At 45.4% G+C, this 12,319-nt stretch overlaps 1 protein-coding gene across 3 annotated transcripts in view; it reads right to left on the reverse strand.

The window, feature by feature from the left end:
* Positions 1 to 11,249, reverse strand: part of LUZP1 (leucine zipper protein 1) — a 74,533-nt gene extending 63,284 nt beyond the window's left edge. For 2 of the 3 annotated variants that reach the window (XM_079985953.1, XM_079985954.1), the window contains exon 1: positions 5,822 to 6,124. The gene's annotated coding sequence lies outside the window, so the exon portion shown is untranslated. Of the gene's footprint in view, positions 1 to 5,821; positions 6,125 to 11,133 lie in introns of those variants that run through there. The other variant, XM_079985955.1, reaches the window with a different exon arrangement.
* Between the last annotated feature and the right edge of the window lie 1,070 nt (positions 11,250 to 12,319).

Here is a 12,319-nt window from a genome sequence, read left to right on the forward strand (position 1 = left end):
AACAAAAACCAAAAACATGTTCCTTTGTTTCATCTTCTACCAGCCACTGCTAGTGGCCTTCTGTATTTGCTCAACTAAAAATATGATATACAGTGGTACCTCAGGTTAAGTACTTAATTCGTTCCGGAGGTCCGTACTTAACCTGAAACTGTTCTTAACCTAAAGCACCACTTTAGCTAATGGGGCCTCCCGCTACCACCGCACCGCTGGAGCGCAATTTCTGTTCTCATCCTGAAGCAAAATGTCTGGGTTAGCGGAGTCTGTAACCTGAAGCGTATGTAACCTGAAGCATATGTAACCCGAGGTACCACTGTATGGAACAGATAAATTCGAGATGACAGTTGATGGCCAGTTAAGGAATACACACATTTTGGGAATCTACCCTTAACCAATGTGCCCATATGTATTGGCAAACACTACCTGTAGGGACTAGCTGCATGGGTAGCACCGGGGGGGGGGGGCAGCCCCCAATATTTAGTTGCCTAGAGTAGAGCACAAATGGTACACACATACAGAGACGCTTATGATTAGGACCAACATTGCTTTTTTAGAAGTCTTGCCACACCTTTCATATACCAGTTCCTGCTTTCAAAGAGGCTGCCTTATATCGAATCAAATTATTGGTATCATCTACTTCAGTGCTGTCTACACGGACTGGCAGCAGCTCTCTAGGGTCTCAGGCGGACATTTCTTCCCACCCTACCTGGAAAATATGAGGTTTGAATCTGGGACCTTTCACATGCAAATTGCATGTACTACTACTGACCTACAACCCTTCCCTATCATCCCTTGCAGCCTGAAGGCAGAATGTGTTGCATGAGAATGGGGGAAACACCTAACAACTTTCAGTCTCACAACTGAAATGTGCATGTATGAAAATGATAAAACAAGCAACCAGTTTATGTGGTCCTTAAAATGAGAAGACCCACAATCATTCCTTGCTTAATATGTGCATGTTCCTCATTTTGTATTACCAGAAAACAAGCACAGAGAACACACAGAACATATGAAGCTGCCTTATACAATGTCAGATTATTTATCTACTGTTGCCTGCTCAACTGGCAGCAGCTCTCCAAAGCCTCAGACCAGTGGTGAAGAATGTGTGGCCTCCTAGATGTTGCCAAACTACAACTCCCATCACTCCTGGCCACTGACCATAGTGGGCTGGACTGATAGCAGTTGCAGTCCAACAACAACTGGAGAGCCAGATGTGACCCACCACTGCTTTATGCCATCAGTTCCATAGAAACATAGGAAGCTGCCTTATATCATATCCGAAACCAGTGTTAGAAACTGGGATAGAAAAGCTAGAAGCCAAAGGCTCCTGCAACCTAGCTTGTGGGCGCCAAAACAGAATCTCTTGTCACCATTTTTTAGAGCAGGGTAGGCAAGACTTTTTATTTATTATTTTGATAAGCATGAACTAATATGCAATTCACATAAGAGACACATTGTTAATATCACATTTTTATCAGAAATCATAAATGCATGTTTAATTTGGTGTTTACAATAAAGATATTGGTACCATACTTCGGTTTTCAAAACAGTCTACAGTCGTACCTTGGTTCTCGAACAGAATCCGTTCCGGAAGTCCGTTTGACTTCCGAAAACATTTGAAAACCCAAGGCGCAGCTTCCGATTGGCTGCAGGAGCCTCCTGCACTCAATCAGAAGCTGCGGAAGCCCCGTCGGATGTCCGGCTTCCAAAAAATGTTCACAAACCGGAACACTTACTTCCGGGTTTGTGGCGTTCAGGAGCCAAAATGTTCACGTCACATGATGTTCAAGAACCAAGGTACAACTGTACTCTTTATTGTTAAACTCCTTAACATAGTGTCTATCTTTAACATATTCTTCGAGGCTTCAAAGCACTTAAATTTCAGTAATCCTTGAGTGTCAGCCGGGCGCAAAAAAATGGCACTCAGACTTGTTGAGGTCTCACAAATAGAGAATCTTTAGGTGCAAAATGCACCTGGCACCCTGCTAATTTCGAACCCTGAATCAGACCTCTGATCCATCTAGCTCAGTACTGTCTACACTGACTGGCAGCCCCTCTCCAAGGTTTCAGGCAGGTCCCGATCCTACCTGTAGATACCTAGGTTGAACCTGGGGCCTTCACATTGAAAGCAGATGCCATAACCACCGACCTACAGCCCATCCCCACAGGCCTGCCTCTTTCACCCACTGCAAGTGACATCCTTAGGGTCAAAATCCCCACCTTGCAACACCCATTTATTTGTTTTGACTCCAACACTAACCAACGATAATAAAGAAAAGGTCTCTTATCTGACAAGTACCTGTCCTTCAAATAGGTGTGCAGGGTTCTAGCTATGAGAGTGAGTGGGTCCAAGTCTGGGAGGCATCTTCCCACCACAGCCACCCGCCCCCCCCCCCCCCCCCGCTTGCTGAGTACCTGTAGTTTACTCCTGTGGCCCTGAATGAGAAACCAGATGCAATTAATAATTAAGGAAAGCAGAAACCCTTGGCCTGCTTTTGCTTGCAGACAATAGCCCAGCCACAGCCAAAAGTGCTAAATTCCATTGCTCTTTAGTGAAAACAAATGCCATGTTTCCTCTCGGAGTAATGGGAGTAATGAGTCGTCAGTCGGGCTCGTCAGCCCTGAATGAGCAAAAATGGACTTACAAGGCAATAAACATTGCTTAGCTTCACACCCAGAATCTGCCCCTGTGTGCGAGGGGAAAGATGGTTTCATTTTAGAAGAAGCTGGAGAAGAAGAAAAATTCCTCGGAGTAAATTGAGCAAAAGCATCTCTACCCTGGGGGTGAAGTCTGATTAAAATAAGTCTTTTTGACGCAGAACAATTCTCGGCTCTCTACTACATTTAGAGATTCCCTGCTCTGCCAGGCCACAAGAAGATTTGCTCTCTCTTTCATGGCAGACCTATTTTTTTACATTTATATTTCACCTTTCCTCCAAGGGGTTCTAAGTGGTGAATAAAAATATAAAAATAATAATTTATTATTTATACCCCACCCATCTGGCTGGGTTTCCCCAGCCACTCTGGGCGGCTTCCAACAAAATATTAAAATACAATAGTCTGTCAAACATTAAAAGCTTCCCTAAACAGGGCTGCCTTCAGATACCGCCCCCCTCCCCATTTCCCCCTCAAAACAACATTGCACAGGAAAGTAGGCTGAGACACAGTGGACTGGCCCAAGGTTACCGCGTGAGCTTCATATTCGAGTATCAATTTTGAACCCTTGTCTCCTAGATTCTAGTCCATCACTGTAACCACTACACAACACTGCCAACCAAGCAAAGCAAAGACACGCAGACATATCCTACAATTGACAGTGCCTTGCTTAACCAACATTTTCCAGTGCTTTTCCTTACTTACTCCAAAGTACTCTTCTTTGGAGTAGTCCAGCTTCTGTGTTGATTTATTCTTGTTTAAATGGAGGTTGTTTGGAACTGTATCTGAGAGCAAAGAAAACCAGGAGTCCTCACATGTTATTCTGTGTTTTTGTTTGTTTGTTTGTTTATCTTAAACCTTAGAGCAAAAGCTGCAGTCACCAAGGCTGGGGCAAGAAGCAACAGGTCTCTCCACCATTTTCACCCAAATCCTTTCCAAAATTGGTGAAGGGAAAGGTTCAACTCAAGTAGATGAAGACAAAGTTTGCAGCTCCCACTCAGAGTTTGGCAAGATATAGCAAAGAAGAGTGGGAACCTTGGACCTTCAGTTATAGTGAGGCTCCAGCTCCCATCAACCCCAGCCAACATGGCCAGTGGTTGAGGATGATGGGAGCTGTAAAACAACAACATCTGGAGGAACACAGGCTCCCCACCCATTGACTAAGAACCTTGAGTGGCATTTCTACCATGGGCAGTGTTGCATAGTGGTTAGACTCTAGCTGTTAATGGTGTCAGACTGATCCTGAGTTTGAATCCCTGTGATATGACTGTGCGACATTTGCTTTCTTCCACCCTAACCAACTTCACAGGATTGTCACAAGGATAAAAGAGTGGGGAAGAGCCATGTGCCCCGAAGGTCCTTGGAAGAAAGGTGTGGTAGAAACATGATAAAGACAGCAGTGCAGCACTACAGAAATATAATCCAGATGAAAAAAGTGTTTCAAACCCATACTAGCACTAGCAATGACAAGCCTACCACAGGGAAATCCATCTCCAAAATTCTTAGGCACACAGGCCTGATTCCAAGAGTCCAAACACAATTCAGACAGTAAGATTTAGCATCCTCCTCGTAGCCGTGCACCCATCCTACACTGCAACCTTTTTTTCTAGCTCAGCTTCCCTGTACTTTTAACAACTGCATAACAGGCAGAAATTCTACAGATGCAGCTTTTGCTGTCACAGATCTGCATTCAATGAGGGAAGCCATATCTGCTGAATGTCTATCGCAACCCCGTGAAAGGCACCAACAGAAAATAGAAAAGGTGGTGGCACCCATAATGTTATTCCACCCATGCTAATGTTCAACAAACCTGTGAGGTATGAAACACAATTACTCTCCTTTTCAGGCCTGGGAAAGTTCGTCCAAGACAAAGGGACTTTTCCAAGGGTACTCAGGAAGTCGATAGCAGAATCACAATATGAGGCAGAAGTTTTTTTCAGCAGCTTTGTTCAAATGAGAAGCAACACCCCAAAAGGGTACTTCCTCTGAACCATATTCACGGATTGCAATGAGGACCTGCTCTAAGTTTATTACATTCAGGATTGCAGCCTTGCGGCCCAATCCTATGCATGTTTATTGAATTCAATGGGGTTCACTTCTACATCATGGTGTGCTGTGATGGTAGGGAGATCCAGGTTTATATCCTGCTCTGCCTTGCAGTTTACTGGGTGATCACACACACACACACACACACACAGTCTCAGTCCAACCTACCTCACAGGGTTGTTGTGTAGATAAAAAAGTGAAGGAGCTATGTCCATTCCAACTCAACAATTACATATTTTTTTCTTTAGAGAATGGGAATAATAATGATACAAATCTAATCCAACAAGAAGTCTTAAGATGCAACTGAAGCCAATCCCTGTGTAATCCTAAATTTCCTTCTAGAGTTAAGCTTCACTGAAATCAGTGGGGCTTACTTCCGAGTAAACCCGCTTACGGTTATACTGCCAAAATGAAAAATCCGATGCGCACCTCCTTGCTCGCAACTCCCACTGCGTGACATTTACTTCTGAGTAAAGCATGGCTAGGATCGGGCCGGAAGCCGATCCCTTTCGCCTGCGCTTGCATCCTTGGGAACGGTGCACCATCCCCGACTCTTACCGCCAAGCCGTTTTTCCTACGAAGCATTTCCTCTGCAGGAAAGGGCCCGGCCTCTCCTAGAGACACCCGGGGAGAAACTTGGATGCTTGGGAAGTTCCCAAAGCGAGCGAGATCCTCAGCCTTCTCTCTCTCTCCTCTATCCCAAGCTAAGATTTCAGGGGCAAAAACTCGAAACATAACAAAAAAGAAGAAAAGAAGTAGTCATCCTTTTTTAAAAAAAGAAAGATGAAAAAGAACCCAGCCACAGGAAACCCTCCCAGTTTCCAGTCGCTAATTAGTTTTTTTAAGGGTCTGTCTACACACACTGGCAACTTGAACAAAGCGGATGCCTTGAATTCCTTCCCAGCCCCAGCTTGGTTTTGGCAGCGCTCTTGGAGCCCAGAAATCAGCCCAGGAGGAGGAGGAGGAGGCGGAAAAGGGCGATCTGGAGGCAGGGAGGAAGAGCCCCCCGCAACCTCCCCTCCTGCCCTGACCCCCAAAGCGCACCCCGATCCCACCCTGACCCAACTCACACATAGCAACCCCCCACCACACACAAAAAAAAAATCAAAATCCCCTCGCCTACCTCCTTCTTCTCCCCGCCGAATCCGCCACCTTTTTCCTTCCCCTAAGGAACTTAGCCGGGAATCGAAGGATCCAAGTCCGCCAAGGACTTTCTGGAGGAGCGACGAAGGCGGCGGTAGCTGCCGCGCCACCAACCAGCAGCAATTGCAGTTGCAGCAGCTGCAGCCCGGGGTTTCGTCGCCTCAGGCTGCGGCAGCGGAGACCCCCGGGCCCCCCACTCCGCGATGCGCGGCGGCGGCGGCGGCGGCCCGCTTGGATCCGGCCCGCTCGCAGGGCTGCAGTGCTGGGGCTCCTCCTGACAATGAGAGGCGGGGAGCAGCGGCAGCAGCAGCCCCTGCTGGCGGGCGGGCGGGCGGCCCTGACGTCAGGAGGAAGGAGAAGGGTGGCGAAGGAGGAGGAGGAGAAAAGGAGGGCCTGGCCGCTCGCCTCGCCTCCGCAGACTTTCCCTCAGCCGCCTTCTCTTGCTTCCCTCGCCCGCCAAAGTGGGGCCGGGCCGGGCCTGGCGAAGGGCCGCATTCGAGCCAGGACTCGCAAGGTCCCGCGCAGAAGCGTGGTCGTGAGGAGGGTTGCCCTCCTCCCCGTGTCAGCGCCACGCGCGGACCGCGGCTCCTTAAAAGGCAACGCTTTTCCTCCTCCTCTGAGGAAGGTTTCGCGCGTTCCATTTGCTGCCTTTCCTTTCCTAAGCCCGCCTTTCCCCCCACTCCCTCGGCGCTGCTTCTTTCTTGCTCCTTTCCCTTCCTCGCGCGTTTGTCCTCAGAGCAACCCTGTGAGGTAGGTTAGGGTGAGCGAGACTTAGCCGCAAAGTCACGCAAGCGAGCGGGAGGCGGGGGGAGGTTCAGCTCGGGGCTCCTTACTCCTGGAACGCGGGTCGTCTGGACCTCCAGGTGTGGGTGGTTTTCCCATCATTCCTGACCATGTATTGGCCGGTGCCGATGAGAATTGGAGTCCAAAGGACACCTGGTTCCTCATCTGCATCCTGCTCTTCAACCAGCAGTGTGGGCACTAAAATAAATTGGTACGGTGTTATCCATCACCATAGTGGCAGGTGGGTGGCACCGCGCTGGCTACACTCACAGCTGCAATATCTGGGACTGTGGCTATTTCAGATCAACCCACTGAGCTTAGAAGAGTAGCAAAAGGTATTTTTTATAAAGAGAGACACCTTTGATTAAACCTCCCCCCCCCTTTCTTTTCATACATCAGGAAAGCAGATAGCAATTTCTCCCACCGGTTTTGCAAACCTGTCTCTGGAGAGCCTATATCGACCCATTAATGCTCTAGGATTATGTAAAATGACAGTATAATCTTAATGCTATGTTTATTTTTTTGTGGAGACTGTATTAAATTTGATTTAATTAATAAATAAGAAAAGGTGCAATTGTGAGATACAAGAGGCAGAGGCAGACAGTTCTATGCAAAGTTTCGGTACATACCAGCTAAGCACAGTGACCTTTGTTATATTTGTTTACTGTGCGGGGGGGGGGCACAACTTAATTTGGAACAGAGCCTGCAAGAGCCTACCTTATAACCTATTTCTAATGTTGCCACTCTTACCCCAAAGTCGAATTCTCCTACATCTTCCCAACATTTTATACAGTATATGGGAATCATTCATTTGCCACACCTGTCCTCACATCAAATTGATACCTGAGACCACCAACCCTCTTTCTCCATCCTGCTGTAGTTTGTACTACCCTGCCTGGCACTGGCTTCTGAAACTGGCCATAACTTCTTTTCTTTTAATAACTTTAATAAAATGATACAACATTTAGTCACAGAAAGGAAAGGAAATCCATATTAGGGCAAAACCTTTATAGGATGGCTGCAGGTCAAAATATACTCAACATTATTCACTGTTTGGATAGGTGATGGGGAGGTGGAAGGGAGGCAAGATAGAGCAGGGGTGTTTGGGAAGGTACCGTAGCTCAATATCAGAGCACATGGTTTATGTGCAGGAAGTTCGAGGGTCTATCCCTGGCATTTCCAATTAGAAGGATGTCTGCTACCCTAGAGAGCTGCTGTGAGTCATAGTCATTGAGATAGATGGGACAAACAGTCTCATCAGTTAATTCATGTTACTTCATGTGGACTAGAGGCAAGATGCATGCATTACTTATTTTGAGATTTAACTGCTTAAAGACCCAAGAAAAGGGGCTGATTAAAAAAAAAAACTCCCCAAAAGACAAAACACTGTTTTGCAAGTGGCAGATAACAGAAAGCAGATGTTGGCCCCATCAAATAGGAGCAATGTGTACATATGGGCCAGATTCACATTTTCTATCACTTGATTATTCAATCCTTGGGACTAAAATTTAGTACACATAAGAAATTCAGCAGCATTTTGGCAATTGAAAACAACTTTAGCAGTTGTTAGCATCTTCCATCTATTGTTTTTGAAATTCAGCTCTTAAGGGACACTTAAAAAAAAAAAAACCCCTGCAACCTTGTGATTATTATTCCTTTTCCTGTTCATAGAAGGAAAGGGGTGGGAATCTTGCATAAGATTGTTGCTCTGACAATATACACTGCCCATGAGAGTACAGCTGCTCAAATGAGTAATTATTTGCAGAAGGGAGCAGCAAATTGATAGTCAGTGCAAGAAGTGAGTTTGCATATTTCTACTCTTCCTTCCACATCCTGATTTTTAGATTGTATGCTCCTTGAGACAGGGTCTTGTCCCTCTTGTAATTTGTAAAGCACCATCTGTATGTCAGTTTTGAGTCCAGTGGGACTTACACCCAGGTAAGCAGGTAAGCCCTGGATCTCGAGAATGTATTAATACATTACACAAGGCAAGAGGTATACATTGGTTCTTAATACATTTCAAGGAGATGCTTATATCAACCTGTGTGACATAATGGTTGCCACTTTTACACAGATGTTACACACCATGTTGCACTAGTAATGTTTGGAAGGGTGAGACTGTGCGGGACAGGAGAAGATATTATGGTTATTTCCATGTCAATGCTGTCTGTCGCCTGGGAGTTGAGGCACTGGAGTAGAAAGTTACAACTTCATTCATCTATCCCATGTGATCTCCCACGTTCAAGCATGACCTGTTTATTGCATATCTCAATCACACGCAAACAGCTATCGTGCTATACCACAAATGGTGTAAGAATCAGTTCTCAGGATCCTTCCTGTCCTGTTGCAAGTTGATTTTTCTTAGGGTGGCAATAATTGCTGCTGTCATCATGCAGTTCCCTAGACAAGGGATCCAGCCCTGAGGTCTCTCCACTGCCTCTAGGGTCAGATCCTAAGTTGGCTGGCCAAATATCTTCTGTTTAGTTCTGGGGTAGGAAAGCTAGTGCCCTGTGGGTGATTTGAGGAGCAGTCCTTCAGCACCTGCAGGTTCCCCACTCCCTGATTTAGTTAAATAGGTACATGTGGGTCAACTCCTGACATCCAAGAATCATAGGGGAAAAAATCAGTAACAAAATTCTAAATATGTAAAGTGTATCTTAGCTTGTATTTCTTTATTTGTTGATATTTTATTTTAAAAAAAAAGTGACACGCATCAATATATTGGAAACACAGGTGAGTACCTGAGACAACACCTAAAGCAGCCCAGGTGGCTATATAGACACAAGTAAGCCCCAACCTAGGATGGGGCCTAATATCAGCATCACAACGTAAAAAAAGGGTCTGTCTTCCCCCACCCCCCCAAAAAAAGCCTTGTAGGACTGAACCCCATTGAAAATGTTTAGAAACTTTTATCAAAATACAAGTTATTTGTAAGCATGCAGTTCGACAATAGATCCTTCTTAATTTGGTACAGAATTTGTTATGCACACCACGATGCCATCATTGCCCAAATTGAGAGATACAGCAACAAGGAGACTTCTTACCAGAACTTTCCCCTGTTCCCTTTCCTTATCATATATATATTCCTTTCATTTACCTTCCTTATCTCATTGTAAAAGCTCACACCCTTCCACTCATGTACTGTAATAGCAGACATGAGAGGAGGAGGGGTGGGATGCAGAAGATAATACGTTAGGTTTGCAGAGTATTAGAACAATGGCTTTATTCAGCATTGACAGAAGAACGTTGCACTTGTCTTGATGCTTTGTAGTAGCTTTAGTTACATGTTAATAGAAGGTTAATAACAGTTAACAGCAAAAAAGGGGGACTAAAATTATGACATAGAGACTTAATTTGACACTTGTCCGTTCCCCCCCCCCCAAGCCCGGTATCCCCCATAGTACTGACTGCATGAACTAAGAAAGCATGTCAAAGAGGCAGCTATAATGTTTCTAGAGAATGGGAGGCATTCAATAAAAGCAACGTCCTCCCATATGCAATTGTCCCATAAAATGTCCCAATTTTTATTTTATTTTTAAAAGAACCTATCCAGAAATACAGGTGGGACAGAAAAATGCATTTAAACATTAGCAAATCCAGATCTTTTTGTGTGAACTGTCTTGATTTGCTATGTTGAGGTGCATTGTTCCATCCTTTGCTAATTCAGCAATACTATTATTTATTTCTCTACTCTCCACTCTTGTATAAGCCATGCAACCCATTAGGTGTTTTAGACTGCATTCTCAGTCTGATAGAGGAAAAGATGCTTGAAATGAACCTAAGTATTAACTGGGGGGAAAACACACCATATACTCCATAAGCTTCAATAATTTCAGTTACATCCATATTACACTGGGTGGATAAGCAATGCAAGGTAGTTTTCTACTAAACCATGCTTGCAGGGTGGGTGGAGTGTATTATTTTATGAAACCTCTGAGTTCTGAAAATCTCACTGGCAAACCTGTGCAGATAACTTAAGCCATCAAATCCAAATGACTTTAGAGTAGTCCTACTGAAACTTACTTTGATATATACGATCTGAGGACTGCAGCCTTTTTCACTAGGGAGAATTGTTCCTAAGAGTGCAAACCTACCTGAAAGTAAATCCCATTGAAATCTGTGGGATTTACTCCCATGTAAATCAGGATATTATGGTGCAACACATAATCCTTGGAAGGCTTGCTACTGAGTTCGATTGCAGCCCTAGACTCCTAAAACCCATTCGCTTGGAAGCAATTCTCATTGGCGTGTCAGTCACATATAGCTCTAAGTGTGCTGAATCACAGGGGTCTAAATGGCTCATACAGTATAATATCTTGCTCAGATTGCGCGCGCGCGCGCGCACACACACACACACACTCACACTGTCGCTACCGTCGTATATTCATAGCATAATGCAATACAAGAAAGCACAACAGAGAGAAACCGCAGGATTTTACAAAAGCCTGTTTTCAACTTGGCAATAGGAAATAAATGGGGGCGGGGTGGGGAAAAAAGCCTCAATAATACCTGGAAGTAGGGTGAAGAAGTCTTGTTTCTAGTCATGCTGGGGCAGGCTGCTGCTGCTGCTGCTGCTTTTGTGAAATGCGGCATTGCACAACGGATCCCAGTATGGAGGCACGGGTGCGCTGCTGCAGTGCAAAATCCTGCCAGCAATTACTTGGTTAAATCTCTGCTCTGCTTGCTGATTCCAAAGGCTCAGCATAATTTCTGAGGAAGGGAAAGACAGTCCCTTCTGACTGCTTTGCCAGCTTTTGGAATCCGGATAATCTTCAGAATGGGCAGGTTAGGAATGCACTCACAAAGCTGGGATAGGACAGCTCTTCTTGCCCTGAACTCTTCCCAAAGCATTCATGCTTCATCCGGAATGAGGAAATGTGCTAGCTCTGGCAAACAGGATGCTCTCCACCATTTGAGAAGCAATGCATCATCACACGCTCCCAATACTTGAAAAAGCAAGGAGCATTTCTTGATGACATATATGGTGGCGATGTTGCAATTTGGCTTCCTTTTGGCACCTCTGCTTTTTAGAGGATTCCTGGTTTTGAAAAATAAACCATGATCCCATGGCATTTATGAGGAAGTGTGATCAGCATGAGGGCCGCATACAATTCTGGGCAGCATTCCAAGGGCCACATGCTATTGGCAGGCAGAGCCAGAGGCGAAAATGAGCAGAACAATGAATGCAAACGCAACCTTTGTACAGTAGGCTGGGATATTATCAAGCAGGAGGTATTATCCTGATTTAAGGACACATTCCAGCCAGGCAAAAACACTTGGGAGTGCAAAGCAGAGGGGTGTGGCCTGGGGAGAGGGGTGTGGCCTGAAGAGCGTTCCAAGGACATGATAGAGAAGTGTAGAGAGCCGTATCTGTCCCCGCTGCCCTATGGATTCTATGCCTGTCTCTGGCTCAGTTTAAGGAAAACCTATTGTCACATGATCTCTGGGACAGATAACATGCCAGTATAAAGCACCTTCATCCATGTTTGTGGTAGCTTGCCATCTATGCATGATGGCACATGGAGACATGTATGCTGGTGTGTGGAATTTAGCAATGAGGTTTGAAAATAGGGGAACCCAGCATGTTTACTGTTTATCGAAGACCTTCCCAGCTTCATCAGACTACCCATAACCTCCCCTTCTCAGGATAGCAGAGCCCAGGATGTTAACAGAGAACTACTGGTGGACATTGTTC

The sequence above is a fragment of the Podarcis cretensis genome, assembly GCF_951804945.1.
Source record: "Podarcis cretensis genome assembly, chromosome: 8".
In the NCBI taxonomy this organism is placed as follows: Eukaryota; Metazoa; Chordata; class Lepidosauria; order Squamata; family Lacertidae; genus Podarcis; species Podarcis cretensis.